General features: G+C 31.8%; 1 protein-coding gene across 7 annotated transcripts in view; it reads right to left on the reverse strand.

Moving 5' to 3' along the window:
• The window catches only part of NAT1 (N-acetyltransferase 1), a 99,349-nt gene that overhangs the window by 52,866 nt on the left and 21,796 nt on the right, over window positions 1–24,687 (reverse strand). The window contains exon 1 of one of the 7 annotated variants that reach the window (XM_075357177.1): window positions 11,739–11,944. The exons of 3 other annotated variants lie outside the window; for them this stretch is intronic. The gene's annotated coding sequence lies outside the window, so the exon portion shown is untranslated. Of the gene's footprint in view, window positions 1–2,828; window positions 2,985–3,351; window positions 3,502–11,738; window positions 11,945–24,687 lie in introns of those variants that run through there. 3 more of the 7 variants (XM_075357175.1, XM_075357180.1, XM_075357179.1) reach the window with 3 other exon arrangements.

Here is a 24,687-nt window from a genome sequence, read left to right on the forward strand (position 1 = left end):
TTTTATTTACAGTCTGCCTGATAAAAATAAAAAATTTCATTAAATAAATAGAAAAATAATACACACACCCCTTCTGCCATCACAATTAAAATGCATCTACAGACTGTTTTCAATCAAATTTTTTACAATAATAAAAACTAAAAATGAAGTTCATTTTACTGAATATCATGGTAGGCATAATGCTTTAGAAGAGTAAGGTACTTAATGACAATGTTCATGAGATTATGTGGAATATAATTGATGGAATAATTTTCATGAGAATTATAATATTTTAAAATAAAACAGTACCTTCTAAGGTAGCAAGAAAAATCTAATTTAGTAAGAAACAATACAGCCAAAAATTTTTTAATTATTAAAAAGATTCAAAATCTATTTAAATTTTCATAATTTCAATAACACAAATAAAAATTTCTATTATTTTTCCTATAAATTCTTCAATTATACATAAACAACAAAAAACTACACAGCTTAGATTTTAATAAAATTGAATATAAACAATTAGATAAGTATATAAATATTGTACTAGAACACCACAATATATTTTACACATTTAGAACATATTTTAAGATTGACTAGTTAACGTACCTACCACCCATTACACAATTAATACTGTACTGCAACAAGAGTAGATTGAACTAATATATTAAGTAACCGCAACACAACTTTCCTACATAATATTAATCAAAGAAAAAAAATTTACTAACTTCAAAATAGTTATTACGATAATAAAAAAGAATTTTTTACAAAAAGAACAATATTAAAAAAAAATTCAATTTTCAACTTCCAAAAAAATTGAATAACTGCAAAGTGTAAATCCTACATCTTTACCTTACCTTACTGAATTTAAATACAGAAATGAATAAATCTTGCACAATCGCAAGATTTTCAAGGAATTAAAGCACAACAGCAAAAGTAGAATATAACATATAAATCCCATATATTCAAAACTAATATAAGCCATACTAATATTATCATTATTAGCATATACCTATAATGTGAATCATTAATAGTTTTAATCATTAAACTTTTTAAAAGTCACTTTTTTAATAATTAAAACATTTTAATAAAAGTATGATAAGCAAGTTTTTTTTTGTATGGGAGTGCGTATCCCTGCATGTATGCAAATAAAACAGACAATATTTAATTCAATAACATATTTTACAGCAATGTACAGTGAAATGTAACGAACAGTTTTCCCCAGAACGCTGCTATTATAAGTAGAAATTGCGTCCAAAAATGTTTATAAACATGGATGGAAACATTATTTCAATAACATTGGAAACCACATTATAAAAATAATAATAATAATATAAGCATTTCTTTAAATCAGCAATTATTCTAATTATTTACATTTGAAAAAGAAATTAAAGAATGATTAGACTTTGACCAAATTTTGAGAGAATTTCTATAAGCAAAAAATCTTAACACTTAAAATGATACAAGAATTTCATTTATCACCAGAACACACCTCTAAACTAATGTAATTAGAATGCAAAAACTACATCTGTATCTCCCACTTACTCACCTCAGATATCAATAAGCTGTAAGTATTAATTAAATAAAATTTCATTTATTAAACGTTGGAATAGCACGCCAGCAACTGAGTTACTGATAAACACTACTAAAATGTTTTTAACTATCGATAAAATTTACAGTGGTATGCAGTTGACAAAATCAAGTCAATAAATACAAGCACTGTAACTAAGACTTAGATATTTTACTTTAGAAATATTTACTTGGCACCAATATTTAAAAAAAAGCATGTATTAATGTAAAAACAGAACAATGTAAAATACAAGTTGACTGTATTAGTTAAATTCAGCAATAAAATAAACATGAATAATCCATTAATTTTACTAAGCATTATATTAAAAAAGAATGCAGAGCATAAAAGAAAAAATATCGGACAGCCGACACAAATGTTTAGAATTTTTAATGTTGTGAACAAAGTGAAATATTTTCAATATATTCTACAACTCTTGCTTCAGTTAAAAAATAACCTTAAATATAATAACAGATTATTACAGATAACTCTACCAATCAGAAAAATTTATCAAACCATCATTATTAATTTCTTTATTACCAGCGATAAAAAAAAAAAACAGTTTCTAAAATATATTCAGTTAAGATGATTTACAAAAAACTAGCACATGTCCTCCCCCAACCCACCAATAACCCAAAAATAAAAACAAACTTAAAAAATTGTTTTCAAAATTCTTACAACTTCTTTTCTTAGTTCTTAATGTGTTTTTCCCTATTTCTGGCAGTAAAAAAAATTAAATTAAACAAACTTACCCTTATACAAAACAATTAAATTTTAATCATAATTGTGAACTATTGTCTTTATATTCACCAATATACAAAATGCTATGACAAAAAAAACATAATCAACCAAACTGTACGCATCAAATTCTTCATAATCAGTAATTACAATAAGTAACGTTTCGACACGCACTAGACCGACGTTATATATTGCTTGTCACAAATTTTTCTAATTATTACAATAAAAAAAAGAAATTTTTTATTCACCTCATGTTTACAATCTTGACCAAGCATATTTACACCATACACTTACGATCATATTATATTTTTCTATTTATTTATTTTAAAAAACAAACCCTAAAATAAGGAAATTTCCACCCCCTACCATTTTATTTTTGTTCTCCAAAAGGATACTATGCATTTCAACAGAATTTTTCCTAACCGTAACACACGTGTACGTGATTAAAATAAATAACTCGTGAAGTAAAAAAAAAATCAGCAAGATGTATAGTTCAAATTTTATATCACTAAGTTTAGAGTATTTAAAAGGCCAATTAACAGATTACCTGAAGGAACTATGCTGCCCTGTTGCGAATATCACAAAGTTCAACGAACCTGAAGACGTAAATTTCCCATAACGGACACACCGAAAGAAGACAAACAACGGTCATTAACCCCTCTAGGTAATAAACCCGAAACTTACAGCAGCACGAATAATCGTTCAGTTTACGGCAAAAAAAAAAAACAATAAATTTTAATAATATATTTCCTCAGTAATTTAGGCAAAAAAAATAAACGGTCTCGATCTTTAAAAAGTGCAATGCTGTAAATCGTGAACGACCGTGGCCACCAAACAAACCGCCATTTTGTTAACTCACACACAAATCGATACACAAACAAAAATAATCGTTCGCTACTAAATATGAGAGTGACCACAGCTTAATTCTTCTGGCAAACAATCGTAGAATAGAACAGAAAACAGAATGGCACTGCGTTGCGCACAAGTTATTGACCTAGACCCGACACCAGAACGGGATTATTAGTTCATCACGCACTGCCAACATAATAAAAACAAAATATCGTACTTACCTACGTTCGTCAAACTGGTAGAAACAAAATTTAGATCCGCAAATCGCCCCAAAAAAAATCTAGAAGCAAAAAACTAACAATAGAATGGTGCGTCGCCACCTGAACATGGCAGGGGACACAGACAAAGCAATCATAAGCAGGGTGTTGGAGCAGGAAGAAAGATGACTAACCCTGTTCCCAGCATTCAACTCAAAGAAAACATAGGGAGGGGCAGAGAGACTCCCCCTCACGTTTAAACACCCCTCCCAAACCATGACAACAAACGACCTTCAAAGGGCCACTCGCTCTTTAACACGATCAACGAAAGAACCGATCGCTTACGTACAGACACAGGCCTACGTCAACGACGAATTTAGTTTGTTATCACGAACATAAAGAAATGAAAGCAACGAATAATAACAGGCGATTCCGCACATTCTTTTAGTCCTGCTTACTTTTCCACGGGAACTACGCAAAATGAAGTTTGACGCAGGAGAAAATTTAGATAAAATTTAAAACAATACATACTCTAGCAACATTACTTACGAATAACAATTGTAAATGTTATCGTTAAAAAATCAATATTTTTTTATTTTTAATTAATAAAAAATTGTTTAAATTGAGTGTAGTTGATTTAAATGAAAGAATCGAAATTCAAGACCGACGTTCTTCTCATTTCGTATCCAAAATGCAAATATAACTGTTGTCCGAAATAGTAACAATGTTGTGCGAAGATTTACGTTAGTTGTTTGATCCGATAATTTTTTTGAATTTTGTTGTTATTGTAATATCAAACTGTGTGCGGGCGCGTGTTTAAAGTGAAAAATTTGTCATGTGTCATTTGACTATGTTCGTAAATTATCGTTATTATTTAACGTTACTGTAATCCCAAGAAATTTTCAAAATAGCTGCCAAATTACACTAAAGTTCTTAAAAATATTTTAAGAGACGTTAGGTCACTTAAAAATAAATATCATTCCAAAAAACAAACTTAAATAAAAACACATTTATTCTGACCTTAATGTAAAAATACATTATATAAACCACGTCAATATAAGTAAATTAATAAACAAAAAATATATATGTTTAACGTTCAATTATTTAAATAGAAATACATGAAGAAATAATGTTAGGTAAATACGTAAAATATAAAATAAAATTACTACAAAATAATTCACAATTCAGAAGCCACTGTTGATAATTATTGTTAGACATAATCGTGTACACGCTGAATAAGATGCAGATGAATCAAGTTCTTTTTGTTTTAATTAGTACGAGTATTACTTAAAAATGTTAACAGTATAATATTTTAATTCGTAGGAAGATTTTTTTTTAACGGTTCGACAATTTATTTAATATTGTAACGGAAGCATAATCAAGTCCTTTCTCGTAAGCCGAATTACTGTAATAACCCGGGAGCGGTCGGCCTGTTATGCATTACGTGATTGTTCGCACGTGTAAGAGTGTATCTTAACAGTTGTGTCCCGAACTGATGTTTATTGGGAAAATAGGTTTTATAACAGAATTCATTTATCTATGAATTTTAATTTTTTATTGTAATAATGAATACATTTTTTACTTACATACGATTTTCACATGATAAAAAATATAATAAAAAATGAATATTAAATTCCACAAAAAATTATAGTCATGATACATCTAAAACGATGTTTTAAAAATACGCCTAGGTAAAAAAAATATATATATTATTGAAAATGTATAATAAGGTATAAATTGCAAAAAAATTATACGGAAAATATCTTTAAATTGTTTTTTATGTATTACAAAACGTTCATCGTTGAAACGTAGTAACAAAAAATAATTAACACTATCATAATGTACAAAATATGAAAGTCTATTGTTTAAAACAATATTTGACAAATTTTTAAATTATTCATTGCATTCAACACGGATCAGTTTACTTTATCTAGTGTGTTCTTTACAAACAGGTTGTTGACATTGGTCGGTTATGTAATGTACCTTTTATTTTTTTTTTTTTTGTTATTGGGCAGAAAGCACAAAGTGGTTTTCTCCCCCCCCCCAAAAAAAAATAAAATCTGAGATTAATTTTTTGTTTGCCATGCCTTTCTATTAATGCAAATTATTATAATAGAAAATAATTTACTAACCTGCAATTTATTGCCTAGCGTTTGGAAATTTGGGCCCAAGAATGTTTTTCAACTACAGGCGTACAGATAAAAAAAAAAAAAAATACACTGATACTATCAATCAGTGCATAGATTTTTACGCCGTATTTGTCAGGTTTATTGGCTATGTACATAAGATCTCTGAAAAGGTTATTCGCATCTTAAATAATTAACAATACAAAAAAGGGTTAGATGTAATACATGTATTACTCGTTCCTTCTGGTTTTTTTCTTCCACTGATGTAATAATAAATAAAAGTTAATCCCGATACAAAAAATATATTTCTAAAATAAAATTCAGAAAAAATCCAGAGTTCACAATATAAATTATATTTTTAAAAAAATTAAATAACGAGATAAGCAGCAAAATCTGGCAGAACGTGAACCGTTAAGAAAAAAACCGCTAGAGAGACGACTTTCTTTCTACCAATACTTTTTCCAACTAAAGAAGTTGTATGAAAATGGTATAACAAGCATACTGATACTTGTTTCTTGATACAGATTTCAAGATAAGTAAACGATAATAATCTTATGAAAAGTAGGGTTTTCACAAGCGAAGCTGAAACTTTGAACTATATTTTTTCTTCTGTAAAACAATTTCCTCCTAAAACCCCACGGATTCGGTAGTTCTCGTAAGAAGGATTTTCTAAAGCAGAAACATTTTATTATCTATTTTAAGTTTTATTCACAACAAAATGAGCTAACAAAGTAAAATTATATTTTAACATAATTAGTTTCGTTCTAATCATAAAAAAATTACATTAACCGTAAACGCAGTCGATAGTAGAAAATGTTATAATATTAATAGGGAAAAATCTTTTTATCGAAATAACGAATTACTAATTAAAATAATGCAAAACGTTTACTTCAACCTTGTCAGCCTTTCCTTGACTAAATAAACAGGAAAATGTCAAGACAACGAACTTCATAACTCCATAAAAAGTTGGAAGCCGATAAATTTCAATGTTAAAATTATTGAATGTATTTCTACAACTCCAGACAAACAAGTAACTCGTACGTTAAAATAATCAACAGTTTAACCTTAACATTAAACACTATACTAAATACTCAACCGTTCAACCTACATCACAACTACTACTACAATCCGGCAATTAAGAAATCCAACTACTACTAAGATACGATCAAACGGTTTACAAAATCGAATCATTATTAACACATATATGTCTCAGAGCGCGCGCGTGCATACACACGCTTAAATACAATGGCACCAGAGATATAATTCAAATTAACTCAAAAATGATACTACTAAATAAGAAAATTAGTGTATCCACCGACATAGTACGCTTGTGTAAACGCAACAGAATCGCATTCCAGGAATCAAAGATTCTATTCTCAAATCGAAAATTTTTAAAAGGCAGCGGTTTTTTTTTATCAATGCTAAAAATAACTCTATTTATATTTCGCCGCTTTTAGAGTCATCTTTATAAGATGATTTTTTTAAATAATAATAAACAAACTAATCTAGTCGAGAACTAATCAATGTTTGGCAATAGATCAAAATAAAATCTAAATCATCCGCTCCATCGATCTACTTGGACATAATGGGATGTGTATCGGCAAACATATGAGGGGTTATGACGCATACATTTTTACAATATAAGTTCAGACGGCACTACCCGGCGGATACTTGATGCATCCGCTAATACGAAGTTAAAATATGCATCTGTTTAAAGCACTTCTCCCTTACGCCATATTTAACGAGCAATTATTAGATTTCTGTATAAGTATAATCGACATTTATCGGTACCGAGACTAAACTGTTAGTCTGAAATATCGTTGAAAAATGTGAGATTTTTAATTAGCTAATACATTCTTATTAATAATTAACTGTAGCTAACTTATGTAAAAAGAAACATACGCCTAAAACTTTTTCTAGAACGTATTTTAGCATTAAAATATATGCGAGAAAAACTACCGATTACGAAAGGCGATATCAAATATTATTTCACTATTATGAATTTGGACATGCTACACACATATTTAACGAGAAGAGATAAATACCAGCTCCTTTTCAGAAATCCGAACGCTTTTTCAAGTTAAACAAAGTATATGCAAGTACGATAAGCTGCGTATACACCCCTTCGTTTTTTTATTTTTTTTATTGGATTACAAAATATTTAACAAAAGAAAATATTTTATTAACCAAGAACGGTTACGATAAACTAATAAAACAACCGTTAATACATCGCGCGAACGTTTATTACGTACGTTAACAAATTTTACAATATAAATTGCGCAGGCGTAAAGATTTCAACAAGAAACGAGATAGACGGAACTCCTCCCAAATATGTGACGTCATAGCATGCCCACGTGCCAGCCCGTCGCATAGTCGATAAATATCGTCGCGACCTCTCCATAAATACAGTCTTGAGCGGAACACATCCGTCCTAGATTAATTAATACAGAATTAAATTCAACAGATAACACCGTACGTCGTTTTTTCTATCGCGCAAATTGGCCGTGATAATTTATTTAATCGACGAGGACGCGTTCATCAATCGAATATTAAATAATAAAAAAAATACGATTCAAATACTTGTGCGTTACAAGAAAATTAGTATTACGATATCAGCCGGCCTCCGTGGCGCGAGTAGTACCGTCTCGGCCTTTCATCTGGAGGTCCCGGGTTCGAATCACGGTCAGGCATAGCATTATCACACGCGCTACAAATCATTTATCTCATCCTCTGAAGCGATACCTATAACGGTGGTCCCGGAATAAAAAAAGGAATACGATATCAATAAATAAATACAGAAAGGTATTAATCGCAATACTATATATAAAAGAAAATCCCTTTCGGCACGCCGGAAGGTGGAGGTAAATTTCACCGGTGCTAAGTAGGGGATAAAAACGACTTCCACCTTAAAGTTAAGAAAAACTTCAAATTTACTCAAAACTATAACGGTTGCACGTGAAAAAAGTTTCACGTGTTTAGTTTCACATACGACAAACCCCATGTTTTTACAATTCCAGCAACATTTTGGTAATCCCTTGCCGTAACGGTTGGTCATATAAAAAATTGTTTCCAACAAAAGTTTTAGGTAATGTTTAGAGGGCTAACGACCACTTTAAATCGATTCGATACTACGCCTATTAAGGGAGGTATGATTTTTTGTCTTCGAAACCCCATTTTTCCACCCTCTGGGCCAACGGTTGGTGATATCAAGATACTTTACTTAGATAAGTTTAAGGCATTTACCCAAAGAATAGCAAGAACTTTAAACTAATTCGATATTTTACTTAATAAGAAAGTTATAGCGATATTTTTTTTCTTCAAAAAAGCTCCCCCATTTCCATCCCCATAGTCCGATTTTGCCTATTAATAAACTCGACCGAGATTTTGGATCATTATATTTTATGTATCAATTTGAAAGTGATTAGCGCAAAATTAAGGCAGTTATCGTGTCCACAAGAAAGTGAAATATATATACGGATAAACTTTTGAACTGACGGTGGTTTTGGGGTTTAGGGGTTGTGAAACGAAGATATGTAGAAATTTTCCGGAAGTCGAATCACGGTACCCATTACAATAGGTAGCTTGCTTTCTTATGAAATCTACCTAATAACAGATAATTATATCGATATAAAAGATTTATTGAAAGAGTAGTTTAAGAAGTTCGACGGTTTCAAAGTACTTCTTTGGAACTACTACTGTTTAACAAGTGTTGTTTACGTATGTTAAACTACTGCTGTTTGGAACTACTGTTTCGTTAACAGTTATAATTAATATACCTTATAATTCATCGGCAAAATCAAGATCGTTCGAACTTCGCCGGTAAGGGTCCGCAAAACTGGACGGCACGGCGAAGTCAATCAACTACGTTTACAGTTTCTAAATATGACCTAACCTAAAAGTGAAATAACAACGGGGAGAAAAAAAATACAAGCGTGAAAACATATATTTCAGTTCAATTAGATTTGTAATAAAGAATACTTTCAAAGAAACCTCGAATTTATTAGACAACTTTTTTTTCTTCCATTTGATGAACCGCGGGACTCGAATAAGTCACGTTTTCCTCAAAAAGGAAGATTTACGAATCGCGCCGCTAGGTGGTAGCAGTACTTGATAGTACTAGGTAGGTAGCGTACAAAAACTTTATTATGTACTTGAAATAAGAAATTTAAAAGAAAAGGTACTACAGCTCGTTTTAATAATAAATGCGCTTATGTAAATGAAAGTACTGAAGATGAAACAATTTTTTTAATTCCCATCACTTCATTAAAAAAATAAATAAATATTAGTTTAAAACAGATTATTACAGCTGCTAATAACACAAAAAAAGAACAGTAGAGGAAAGTGTAGCAAATGCGGCAACAAAGATTTGTCACATAAAACAGAAATAAATTCGATCGGTAAAATTCTTATTATAGAATTAGTATTATTTTTTGTAAATTTATGTGATTGAAGCGTACGTTGAGTCAATGAAGACATAATGAATGTAGTGCGGAGCCAGCTTATGCAGTGTGTGTACAAAGCCGAGTGAACCGTCAGAAGGTTGTGAGCGTCCGGAGCTGAGTGCATCCGAAAGGAGCTGTGCGAGCTGAACGAAAGACCTTTAAACTTTTAGATCCTTAAATAAATTTTTAATAACATGCAGTGAAACTGAGTTTGAACAATTAGAACTAATTGATGGAGAAATAAAAAAAAGTTCATTTAATAGTAATATAAAAAGTGTGACCACGGATTCGATAAAAATTGAGGGTTACATTTACAAAGTAAATAAGTGCAATCTAACATCACGGATCTTCGATTCGTGAAGGTCATTATACTAGTTTTAGTAAAAAAAAAGAAAAATTTGGTATAAAGTGACCGATATGACATCAACAAAAAAAAAAAAAAAAAAATGGCCGAGAAATTCAAAAATGTATGTTTGTTCTAGAAAGGCAATAAATTTTAATAATAAATCCATAAGATAAAAATCAGTAATTCATAAAAAGGAATAAAAGAATAATCTAGCAAAACGAAGGAATATACAAAAAAAAAATTACAACGAAATTTTAAACCGTTCGGTAAGAGTTTCGCAGATAACAAAATAATACTTACATCAAAAAAGATGAGAGACTACATTTCTATTATCAAAATCTGTTATTAATTTAGAATTTTGTTTAAAGTAAAATATATGTTAAATAAACAGACAATAGATATACAGTAATAGATTAAAAAATGTTTTAGAAAACATTGTTACAAAACTGTTACCGGCCCGATTTCATTTCTTAACTAAAAATCATAAGAATTGTATTATTTCTGTAAATGTGATATGTATTGCGTATCACATTTTTTTATCATAACACATTCAGAACGTCAAAGAAACTCCGCTAAATCGTATTTTTATATATAAAAAATAACGTGATTAACGAAGTAAGACCAGGTAAATAAATAATCAATACATCTGTTGCTAAAAAAAAAGATCAGAATATGAAAGTAAGGAATGCATGAAATACGCATTTACTTGATTTTTTCGTTTTATATAGTTTAGTAAAAATAATGCGTTTAAACATACATTCAATGAAAAACCCGAATTTTCATCACGTTGAATACTTAAAGACCATACGAGTCGAAGTGAAATATAAGGTGAAAATTATTTCCAAAATAAACATGTAATTGAAGAAAAGATGTTAAATCACTAATAAGTCAACATTCAATATAAACGCTAATAAATGATAAATTTGTGACGGCAAATTTATAATTGTCAAATTTAACCAATTGTGGTAATGACGTTACACTACCGCTGCTAATTATATGAGTTTCTCTATTTTTTGCTTATTATATGAAACACTTAAACATATTTATTTTTATCTAATACTGTATATTTAACATGTATAATTTTTACACAGAATTCTAAATTAATAACAGATTATGATAATAGAAATGTAGTCTCACACCTTTTTTGATTTTAACATCATTTTGTTATCTGCCAGAATCTTACCGTACTATTTACAATTTCATTGTAATTTACTTTGTTCGATCTACGAAATTAAAAAAAAAAACAAAAAAAAACACAACTACATTAACTGTGCAGTATAATTAATTACATAACTAAATTAAACACTGTATTATAGCGTTTGTTAATTTATTTATAAGTTTGTTATTTCATCTTATTTGTTAAGGTGCTTAACATTTATAAAAATTCACTTAAAAGTTTTGAATTCAAAAATAAAAGCTTTACGAACAACACTTTTACAACCGATTTAAATAACTTACGAATATTTTACAATATTTATTTTTTTATTGCCGTTTTACCTCAATAAAATTTGATAAATACGAGCTGATTAATTTCACTTAAACTTCTTCTTGTATAACCCACATGAAACGTCTTTAATAAAACAAAAAGTAATAAAAAAAACCCGATAGCTTACAAAATTAAATAAATACTTTTAACAAAAATAACAAAATACGACGAATAAATCTGAAGGCAAAATTACGTAACGCAGTGACGTTAAAGCTGGCAAACCGAGCGAGATCATTAAAAGACTGAACACGAATAGCACAACGCGCGAGAAAAGTTCTCTTTGTTTGAGAGGGGTCACAAATAGCAACGAAGGTTACACGGCAGTGGCCAATGTCGTTTAGATTGTGACATTAGGCTATCGGCATAAATCACAACGATAAATAAATAAATAAAACCGCACAACAGAACAGATGTAGACGGAGGCCGTCGTAGATGATAAACAAGCGCACCGTAATACAGTACTTCATTGAAATGACCGTCTACAACAGCCGCGCGTTTCCGTACCGCAATTTAGACCCTGTTAACGAAATAAAAATTATGAACGCTTTACATCGGTGTTCGATGCAAGATGTCGCGTTAACGGAACGTATCGCCTTGACATGACAAGAATAAGTCAAAGAATACATAACTCAACAAACATGACGAATCGATTAATTATACGACAAAAAAAACCCTTATCGTTAAATCAACGTACGGTTAAAAAAATGCATACAAAGTAGCAGTTTTAAATACAAGTAAGACTACAAAACGAAAAATCAGTCGAACAGTGAGTGAAACTAATAACAGTAGCCATTTACTTCTGCCGACCTAGGAACAACACGCGAAAGCTTATTTTTAGTAGTTAATTCTTAAAAATTAATAAATAAAAGCCCGATTTGATTAAAAGTAAGTACAAAAATCAGGAGGTTGTAGAACAGCTTGAAAAACGTTAAAATATTTTTTTTATAAATTTCGAACGATTACTATTAAACGTACGCAAACGTAAACTAAAGGCGTGCCCGGAATATCCGTCCCGATGTTTGTAATCAGTTACTTCATTTTGAGAAAGCTTCCATCGAGTAATTAACAGAAGTGATCTTAGCGGATAACAAGGTATGCGAGGAGCTACATAAAGACACAGAGAAAAAATGGAGGAGGGAGGTTTTAAGATCTCGCTGACTCAAGGTTTCAAGTCGATTACGCGAAGATTTAAGAGCTCGACCGACAGTATATAAGTTTGTAACGAGTTAGAAAAAAAACAACGGACAAGCTTCTGATTATTAAACCAAAAGACAGAAACTGGATAATGTCATAGAGGAATGAAACGCTAAATGAAACATAATCGAAGCGGTGGATTACCCGTACTGAAATTAACAAAACACCGAAATTTTGGTGACCGTTACGCTATTAATCCGAGCAATATGCGGTGAAGGAAAACCACTGACGCTTCATGCCCGGATTTAACGGGGAGGAAGTTACGGTCAAAATTATGAAGCCATTTATTTGCTGGCAGTCGACTGGCACGACTGCCAGCAAATAAACAACACCGTGATCGCCAAACCAACTTCTGAAGCTCCGACAGGAAAAAAGTAATGTCTAATAAGAAACACGCAAAAGAAGGCTAACCATTCATTCTTCAAACAAACGGAAAAACTTTTTCCCAGCATTAGGTAATTCTATGCCGATAAGTCGGGCAAACTTCCTTAAATTGTAGCTGTGTGTGCAGTCCTGCATACGTTTTACAGGAGCTTTAACAATAAAAACGTTAACCGTTCGAAATTAAGGTCAAACTGACTAAAATATGGTTTTATTTAGTTACCGAATACTTTTCACTATTTCATTACTGTTTCCAGTCGCTTCGTCACCTAAACAGCATCTATTCGTTTTAACAGCGATCCGATTAAAAGACAAATTTCTCATCGAAACAAAACACTTGGGAGTTACCACCAGAAACGAAAACAGCCAGCCGTTCGCCGATGATTTGCTGATCCTGATTGTTAATAAATGTTTAAAATAAACAACCAAGACTATACAACCAATCATAAGTATAATTAGCAAATAAATTTGAGCTAAGAATCGACTACGAAAATAGTAACTGCCCAACAGCCAAACGGTTTGGTTTCACAATATTATAACAAAGATGCGATCGAAGCAATACTTCTTGCAACGAGTAGAACAAAAATAGCATAGTAAAATAGTTGGAAGCAGAGTATCTATGAAAACAAAATTTTATATATATTAAGGTATGTACTCGAAACGATAGATGTTGCGTGTACGACCGACTCCAAAACTTTTCGACTCCTATAAAATAAGATCTGAATAGATAAACAACTAACAAAAAAACCTTCGGAAAAATACGTCGAATCCCAAACATAACTGAAAGCAGCCGGAGAAAAACTCCACACTACTGGACTAAAGAACCGACGACTGCAATTCGCTTCAAAAGAAAAAGATTGTAATGTTCGGACCGCACACGCGGGAATACGAACGTATTTATAAAAGTATTCCTAATCAACAACAATACTTACAATCAAAGTCCACTCTAGAAGACCAAACACATAATTTTTCTTTGAATTTCTACCGATTACCTCATATTATCGGAAAGACGCCAAATAAGTAATCGATATTCATAAAAATATATAATAAATAATTTACTTTAGTTCTACACGTATTTAAATCAGATAATTCAAAAAAATTCAAGATAAAATCTACGTCAGTTAATTATTTCAGAAAAAATTAGTAGTTATCAACAACGAAAAATCAAAACGTAATTATCCCTCGTTACACTCAAAGGCGACTTAACTGAAAAAGGCAAACACTGTTGAGTTTAATTGGGCTTCCACTCTGTTATAAATAATGTACAGAATGGAAAGTACTGCTTTAAGTAATTTAATCTGACGTTATTAATCGAATTAGTAAAACTAAATGAAGCAAATCAAAACGGTTTTCGATTAAACTTACGGCAAAATGTAGAATAAACCGTGAAACGCAAACAAATTTCAAAAATTGCTGCGGTACATTTATTTTAGAGTATCAAAGTTACTGAAAAATTATTTGTTCACAGAAACTGCTCTATTAAGAACTACTTATAGATTCATCTAGAAATGAAATGTTACTAACATTAAGCCGAGACAACATGCTGCAATTATTCTTTCTTTTTCCGTTTAGCCTCCGAAACCACCGTAAGGTATTACTTCAAAGGAAGAATGAGGATGATATGTATGAACGTAAAGGAACTTTTTTTTAAGTTGATCTTTATTAAATGAAGGAACTGAAAGCTTACAACCTTATCGTTCCTCGTGGATAAAAACGGAACATTTATTACAAATTTTTTTTAAAAAATAAATCTGCAAATCAACTAAAATCAATACCGGTTTTGTTTCTGTGATTGAGAGGGGTAAATCATTACCATCAAAAAAACTTTTAGTTCAATGAAATAGACTTCTCTAAACATACAAGATCAAACCAGTGCCAGCTGCCAAATGGGAAAAAATAAAATTAAATATACGAAGGATCCAACCGTGACTAATCGCTAACAAATTTCGCCCGTAGTGTCTCTTGCAAGAAGGCAATCAATCTAGAGAATAATCAAACGGCCCAATTTAGTTTACAAACTAAAAGCGACCCCGCACTCGTTTAAATTATTGAAAAGATTACAAGAAAATGTAAACTATTACCAGATCGTAAACCATATAAATTCAGAAACCGATACTTATCAAGTTTTTGTTCTTTAACGATTGTATTTCATTACTCACTTAATTTTATATAAAATTAACTTTCGACGGTATTCACGGCTAAAATTCCCCGCAAAAATATTACAGGAATGAGATCGTTACTTGCAAGGAAGCAGGTATCGGTTGTGAAAAATACTGAAAAGTATCTCCTTCCCAGACATCGCTACTGTGGATCGATCACCTCCTTTCTATTCCATATTCCTCACGATAAGTACCACTGGAGTCGGCTCAACCAGCTCGGTTCTACATGTGGCGCCACGATGGGGTCTATCGACAGCTCTTATTTTTCGCTTAGCGAAGTAGCGAACCTATGTGTCTGTGGAACCGTACAAGGAGACCGACCGTTCACTATCCAGGGATTGCAGAAAGACCGAACTGATGGTCGTATGCCTGAGAGAAGCCAAGCCTCCTAATCGACCAACCGATAGCGGTAATACAAGAGTTCCAATCGACACGGTTACCTTAGTTAACAAGGCAAATACAAAATAAAGATTTGAACTCGGCGACTACAAAATTACACTTAGCATCTGTAAAAGTGTTGGAGGTTAATGAAAACTAGCAGGAAGTAACTAAGGTCCGACTCTGTAAGAGCAAGAGATAAGACATTTCGCCTGGATAAAACGGGTGAAAAAATGTAATTTTCTTCCTTTTATCTTTTTAAAACGACTTCATCTTTAATATGTAAAATAAAATACCGATTATAATTTTTTTTGGCAGGTCGGTAGATGTAAATCGCACACTAAAACGATTTCATTTCTTGCAATTTCTTTACTACTTGTCAAAATTCCTTATTTTAAATAAATATGACACGTCGCTTTATTTGATAAAATTAGTGAAAGAACTTAAAAATGAAATAAGAAATTAACTTCTAAAAATGTTTCGTGCCTGTCGTGTTCAAGTTTACAATGAATAAAAAAGAAAACGCATAAATTATAGACTTACAGAGATAAATATGAGACCACAAATCTAAATTAAGAGATTAATTCTCCCCTATTTGTAACCCTATATGACTTCAACGCAACTTGAGCTGTTAAATTTCACATAAAGTAAGGGTACCGTTTTACTTGAAGCGGCTCATTATTCAATACAATACATACAATTATATACTATACTCGGTTTTGATCAAACAGTTGCAAAAGTTAAGCATCGCTAAATTTTACTGTATTTTTTTTTTAATTTGATTTAAATATCATGCTGCGCTCCTATAAATAGCAGGAATACAATTTAAAAAGTTCTACTTCAAAAGAGTCACAAATAAAATACGAATAAAGAATGCGTCAACAATAAGATCGAAGGGGAATGTACCCCTTTATATACGATTTACAAAGATGTATATCACGGATAATTACAATTCATCAAGCGTAAATGTAAGAAAGTAACCTACGTATTACCGAAGGAATAAATTAAAAGTACGTGGCCTGATAGTCCCGCAGATGTAATAATAGTTTTATAAAATTAAGACCGAACTGCATTAATCTTTAGATACAACCTTCTCGTAATTTCTGTTAGCACGCCTTTTTCCGGCATTATTAATCCGGTTCTAGATGAAGAAGAAACCAGCAAAAGGCAACAACACCGCACGGCGAGTCGATGACCGTCAAAGAAACCTGCCTCGCCAGAACGGAATGCGAAGGAATGCAAGCAACTCGGACCGCCGAGCCCCCTCCAACAATACTACCAAGGTCACCCGACAATTGTACAAAGACCTAGGGGAACGAAAGAGCATCTGTTCCCAAAAACAAAACTTACTGTATTACTTCAAAATGGATGCGAAACTCGCCATCCGGTCGATTTATTCGAAAACGTATACTCTAAAGTGTAACAAAAAGCAGTATACCGCAATTATTCGCAATCCTATTAGAGAAAAAAAATTTATTTCAACAACTTATTCAAAAGCCAGCACACATAAAAAAGTTTTAATATTAATGACAGACTGGCATGATTTATCTAGCTTCGGTAACTCGTCTTTCTTCTGCGAGTATTATTCACGAAGATTTTTGCCATTTAATAACAAAATTGTAATTAGTTTAAAAACAGCTCTCTTATAAAAACAAAGAAGCCTAAATCGCATTCGCTGAACACTCGGTCAAATCTCAAACTACGAGAAACAAAATTAGGATGTGCTCAGCTAAGACCTAATATATCAGAATAAGTTTTCATATGCTTTCGTACTTTCAAAATATACTAAAACACAATATAAATTAATTACAAATATTTTATTGAAGTGAATACGATTACGCATCTGAGGAACAGAATATTCAATTAATTAATCTAAACGAGTAACCCTTAAAACTGAAAATAACAGCAGCTACGAACACTACTTATATTCCTGTGTACGTTGTAATCTGTTCAACTAATGCACTAAAAGTAAAACCCCCCCCCCACTCCTGGGCCGAATGAGATGACGATGATGCGAATGACATGTAGTCTTGTACAGATTCAGGCCAACCGTTCCTGAGATGTATGGTTAATTGAATCCCGGCCACACCTGTAAAACTAATAACGAATACGTAAAACCGAGGTAACCCCGAAATTGCAGAATTCTGATATATATCGGAAAAATGGGGACTTGAAATAATAAAAAAGATACGGTGATAAAATTACCCTTCTCGTAACATTCAATCGCAAACGTCGAACTAGTTTTCCGACCGTACGTGGGAGTAGAGAAAACGAAGTAGGTTACACGGCTACCTCATTTCCAACACGAAGGCATACAAAATGACGTAACCGGCATTTTATTAAACTTTTTGTTTTACTTTTCACATGAAAATTTAAAGGTCAAATCAACCCTTAAAAACAAAACGTCACGTGACAAAAATTACGCGTTAAGAAACAACCATTTCCTCCTAATATGCGAGAAAGGTAAATAAAAAAAACGAAAAATATTAACAATATTTACTTCTTGAAATATTTTTTTAGTAAACGATAGTTAAATAAACCGTTACATAATAATAATAAAAAATTATTATTATATTGTGCATCAGGTAAAAATGAATGTCGTACATACAATAAAAAAAAGTTTCAAAACAAATCCGAAAATTAAAAAATGGTTTATTAAGAACCGTTTTGAAATAGAATCAAAATACCCTAGATGTCAATTTCGTCCGTTAAGCAATAATCGCCTGAGGACACAAAAAATAAATATATTTAAAAATTAAAAATAAAGATAAATAATCACGGAGTTCTATACAACTTTGAAGGCGACGAAGTCAACGAACTACGTTTATAGTTCTAAACATGACTGAACCTAACAGTGAAATAAAAACGGGGGGAAATATATAAATAGGCGTGAAAATATTATATTTTAGTTGTTAGATTAGTAATAAAAGAATACTTCCAAAAATTACCTCGAATTTTTGGTTAGCCAACGTTTTTTTTTCCATTTGATGAACCGCGGGACTCTAATTAATTATTTTATTCATTTTTTTACTGTACCATTACGAATCGCGCCGCTAGATAGCAGTATTTGAAATAAAATTTAAAAGAAAATATACTACAGCTCGTTTTAATAGTAAATGCTCTTATGTAAATGAAAGTACTGAAGATGAAACATTCTTTTTTAATTCTCATAACATCATTAAAAAAAATAAAAGTATTATTTTACAAGAGATTATACTAGTTTTTAAAAAAAGGAAAAATAGAGTATGACGTGAATGATATGACTATCAACAAAAACAAAATTGGCCGTGAAATTGAAATTCAATTTGTTTGTTCTAAGGCAATATATTTTAATAATAAATTCATAAGATAGCAATCGGTAATTCATAAAAAAATAATAATCTAACAAAACGAAGTGATATCCAAAAAAAATTACAATAAAATTGTAAATCGTACGGTACGTCTCGCAGATGTAATTTCTTCCGCTCAAAAAAACAAAAATTTTAATATAAGTAAAAGTGTTTTTAACAAAACGATACTGATATAAAAAAAAAATTAAGACACTAACATTTCTATTATCAAAATTATTAATTTAGAATTTTCTTTAAAGAAAAGACATGTTAAATATATGTAATAGACAATAGATATACAATAATGGAAAATAAACGTTTAAGCGTTCCATATAAAAAAAAAAAAAAATTTTTACAAAACTCTTACCGGATCTATTTCATTTATATGTAACACATATCACATTTACAGAAATAGTACAATTCTTAATTCTTATGATTATTCGTTGTTTAATAAATGAAACCAGGCCGGTTTCAAAATGAACATTTTGTATCTGCTTAATAAAATTTTTTTTCCATTCCTAATGTGCAAGTTGTAATCTGTTAAAACTTGTGAACAACAAACCCCACACGGCGCAGTGTAATGATATGTAAATGAATCTTGTAGACTCAGGCCGTCGTTCCTCAAAAGTACGGTTAATCGAATGAACAGCGCCACTCAAGTTCACCGGTATCCAGTATGCAGTATTCAAAACCGTATATTTACCTTTACTAGGATATGAACTTAAGATCCTTCATATAACATTTTTCCCTGGTGTCATTACAAAAAAAAGAGAAAAAAACACATTCTAATTTACATCAACGCGGATACACAAATATGCAATCATACGTCAATATTTATAAATAATAAGTTATAATTGCAAACAGAAATAAATTTTTATCGGTACAGAAATGTTATATTTAAAAATATAAGCGCACACGTGCATGAATTTATTACATAGCTAAATGATTGACTCATATTTCCATACACAGTAGATCTGAAAAGTTCCCCTACTAAATTTCTGTAGTCGATACAAGTAGCACCATATCTCGGACAACCAAGGAACTACGTAGTACGATGTATGACGAGGCTTATACAAAATTTCATAACGTTTCGTCATTCCAGTCTCGAGTTATATTCGGCCGTGTGTGACCTTGTGCGAGCTCGTGATACGGAACAGAAAAGCGCGATAAAATTTTGTGCTAGACTCAAATTTTTTGGCAAGCAATTGCAACCGGGAATGAAAGCTGGTGCTTCATGTATGATCTGCAAACGAAGCGTCAATCCGCTGCTCGAAAACGAAGTCGATTGCAGTCTTCGACTAAAGGGCCCTGATTCATCATGAATTTGTCTCGACCGGTCAAACCGTGAATTCTAAATTCTATTTGGAAGTGATGAAACGCCTGAAGCGTCGCATTCGTCGAATCCGGGATCCCGGCAGTTGGGCTATCTCGCAAGACAATGCCCCGGCACACAGGGCAAGAGTTTTAACACGTTATTACCGCCGCAAATCAAATTACTGTCTTATCTCACCCGACTTAGCTCCAGCAGACTATTTTCTGTTCCCGAAACTCAAGTTGAAGATGAAAATTCCGGCCATCTAAAGGGATTGCACCAACCAGTTGAAGGCGATCCCCCAAAGTGATTTCACCAGAGCGGTTGACGGGCTCTACCGGGGCTGCAACGAGTGTATAACTAGAAGTGTTCTATGTAGAGAGCCGATGCGAGTAAATTCGTTTATCTTTTTATTTTATTTAATTCGGGAACTTTTCAGACATATTATTGTGTATACTGCAGACCAATAATGTTACAGACAGAGAATAATATATGCTACTTCGGCGTTCCCATCGTCTATTCGAAGAGACCTACTTGACTTGCAATATAGAAGAGGAATAAGAATAAATCTAATTCGCTTAATTTTTTAAAACTTTTATCACAATCGATTAATTCTACATATAAATTAACAAATATCGGGATAATATAATTACGTAATAAAATTTTTTAATATAACTATCTATACCTTTGTTGTTAAAGTATATAGGATAGACCAAGCCCAATTCTAGCAGGAAATTTTCAAGTGAAAATTAAACTGTAGACCGCTTACATAGAAAGAAATAATTATTTATCGGAAAACAATAAACAGGGATAGTAATCGTATTTAATAAACCTTAAATAAATCCGATAATCTTCCGATTTCACACCGTATAAGGATTAATAATCGATAATTTTTTCATACAAAATGCAAAAAAAAGAATTCGTTTTCTTCCAGAATACGAAAAGTTCATGAAACTGTAAACTACAAATTTTAAGACGACTTTTCACACAAGTAATACAGAGCGTTTAGAAAGACACTGTGCAGTACGCTTTATAATTATATGGTGCATTCTGTTCTTTCGGCATTACGTCGGTTGCTCTGTGGGTTCGTCGGGGATTGCTCAGCAATAAACAAAGACGTCAGTTGTTGAGTTGCGATTGTGTCAGCGGATTTGTGATTGAACGTGATTAGTTTCGTTTATCGAAATCAATAATTGCGAGAACCGTAATGGTTCTTTCGGTAGAGGAACGCATTTTTCTCGAACACGTCTTTGTGAAGGTGAGAAGTATACTGATTTAGTGAAGCACAAGTTTTCTGAAAAGAACTGAAAGTGAAAAAAGTCTCTACGGAGCAGCGAAACAGGCAGTTTACCGCCAAAGACCACGCACGATTGACGAACTAAAAAACGCAATAACGGCATACGTTTGAGACATTTCAGTAGATCGGCTGATTAAAATAATTGAAAACAAATTGAACGTGTGCGATGTTGCATCGGTGTTGAAGGTCATTTTCAACACCTTTTATAAACTAGTACAGTTGTTGTAATATCAATTTCTATAAAATAATGAAATAAAAATGCAAAGTAATAATTAAGAAAGTTTCAACATTACACTTCCATAATTACAGCAATTTCCGAACTCGCTGTATAACGCCGCCATTAATACAATGAACGAATGAGCTTCCACGATTTGCCATTACGTAGACGGAGATGGAAAATTACACTACCGTATAAAAGCGATCGCACTTTCCTATCTTACTAGAAAGAAAAATTAATTATCAAGTAAATCCTCTCCATAGCAATATCCATGAGAGCAATGATTGCAGAAACAGTAAGCAATAACTACGATCGACAAACTTCCTCGCCACTTATTATCAAGATTGTCCGTCTGTTAAAATGAATGTGCCACAATGAATTACACATCGAACCACAAAACTTCCTCGCCTAATTCTTTCAAGCGGTTCATCAGGTTCTTAGACACAACGAAGTTAAACAATATCAATAAATCGTGAACTTAATTTTTTTAATTAAAATTCTACGCATCACCAAATAATAGGTAATCAAACGAGCAGGAAAATTTACATGTACTCCACTAAATATAATACATTAGGAACAAATGTTAACCGAATCTATCTAAAGTTCAGCATAAAATCGAAACACGATTAAAGCGTTATAAATTTTGTCGAATTGTAAATTTTTAACGAACGTCATGAAATTAATTACCATTAAAATCATCTCCACGACTTCTACTGCATCTCCTTACCTTCATTATTCTTACAAATCTTTGAACTATAAGAGGATCTCGTAATTTCACGACACTTAAAATCTAAGGAACAAAACAGGCTGTCATATAAACTACCGCTGTTGTCATACATTTAGCGAAAAAATATTATTTAACGCACTTTTTGAAAAAAAAATCAGTATATCCAAACCCATACGATTCTGCAATTATTTTTTGGTACACGCTTTACTTTGAGGTAAATGCTACTAAACCAGTGATTCCCAAACGGTGAGCCGCGGCCTCTTCACAGGAGCGCAGTGAAATATTGTAAAAGCTTCATAATTGAACTACGACATTTATAATTATTAATTTAATGTTAATAAAGTAAAAAAATAATAAAGATACGAATTTTATATATTTTTATCCCTTACGAGTATACATACTTTTATTTAGGGTAGGGCGCCATGGAAAACTTTTAACTGAAAAACGGCTCCGCGACTCGGACAAATTCGAGAACCGCGCTGGTTTACCAACCAATAAGTAATAAGTAAACGAATGATGATGAACGATTTCAACGTTTCTACAAAACTTTCCTCGTATAGTACTAAACACATCATCGTTAGAATATCAGCAAATAATATTGATGACGTAATACATTCTCAAACACCTCTTTATTAATGGTTAAAAAATAAACGCAGATACCGCAACAGCGGCGCCACAAGCGAGGACAAACAAGACAAGTCGCTATAGTAATCGCCGATTACAACACTACGCAACATTCAATGGTGGTAGTCGATGCCTTGACCCGCATACGAAACAACGTAATGTAACTTCCAAGCGAGTCAAGTTCATATACTATGCATTACACCTGCACACGCAAGTATTACGTATCTATATGGAAAAAATCCTTCCTCAATCTAAATGGAATGGACGACCTACATACAAGATTTCGCGACTTTTCAACACACAGAAATAAAAATCTTAAGAAATACTTCATAATACTAAAATCAATTTCGTTTCAAAATATATGAATTTAAAGCAATAACTCATCTTATTTTGGTTCGTTCCTATTCATTATTTATAAAAAAATTATATTTAAATCGCAACAAAATAAAAAATTTGATTACTAAAGCAATATATAACTTAAATATTACATTACCACATAATAAACAGCAGAACTGCTGTTTATTAGTGTTGATCAGTATGAACATACTGATCAACACCTTATGAACGACGGACTAATTGAAAATAATTAGATCCGATCATAAATCACATAGATTATAACGACTATCGATATGCTGGTGTGTGTGTCTCTCTCTCTCTCTCTCGCTCTCTCTCTCTCTCTCCCCCTGTGTGTGTGTGTGTGTGTGTGTGTGTGTGCGTGCGCACACACACGGGGGGGGGGATGTTGAATTAAATCCATTTGTTAACAAATGCTTTACTTTTTTCACCCTCAACAAAGTGCACACCATAATAAATATCACCAGAACAGTATACTATTTTCTTTAATAAAAATGATAATATCAATAAATATGGAATATGGTAATATCAATTACTAATTAATTAAAACTGTATTAAATATACACAAGATGTGATTTTTTTCCATCAAATGAGGGAAAAGATGTGGTCTGGTAGCACTTTTTTGTACACAAGGCTTGGATTCGAAGGCAATTGCAGCAATATTTTGGCGTACAAGAGAAACATGTAAACAATGCAAGTAAAGTAACAAATACTCGCAGAATAAGCAATACTTCTGATCACACAAATTTAATCTTAGTTTGAGAAGTACTTCAACAATGTACTCAAAAGTTACACATATTGCCGAACAAGTATTAGCTCAGGTCAGGTATTTTAACCAATAAATATGCAAATTCTTCCAGATTATTATAACAGTTGACACTGCTCTGAATGGTACAAGCCATTAGGGAATCTTATACTAATGTAGAGTAGGTATCGCCATTTGTGGTTTTACAAATATATTTATTCAAAAAAAGAGAAAAAAAAAATA

This window comes from Lycorma delicatula, chromosome 2, assembly GCF_047948215.1.
Source record: "Lycorma delicatula isolate Av1 chromosome 2, ASM4794821v1, whole genome shotgun sequence".
Classification (NCBI taxonomy): domain Eukaryota; kingdom Metazoa; phylum Arthropoda; class Insecta; order Hemiptera; family Fulgoridae; genus Lycorma; species Lycorma delicatula.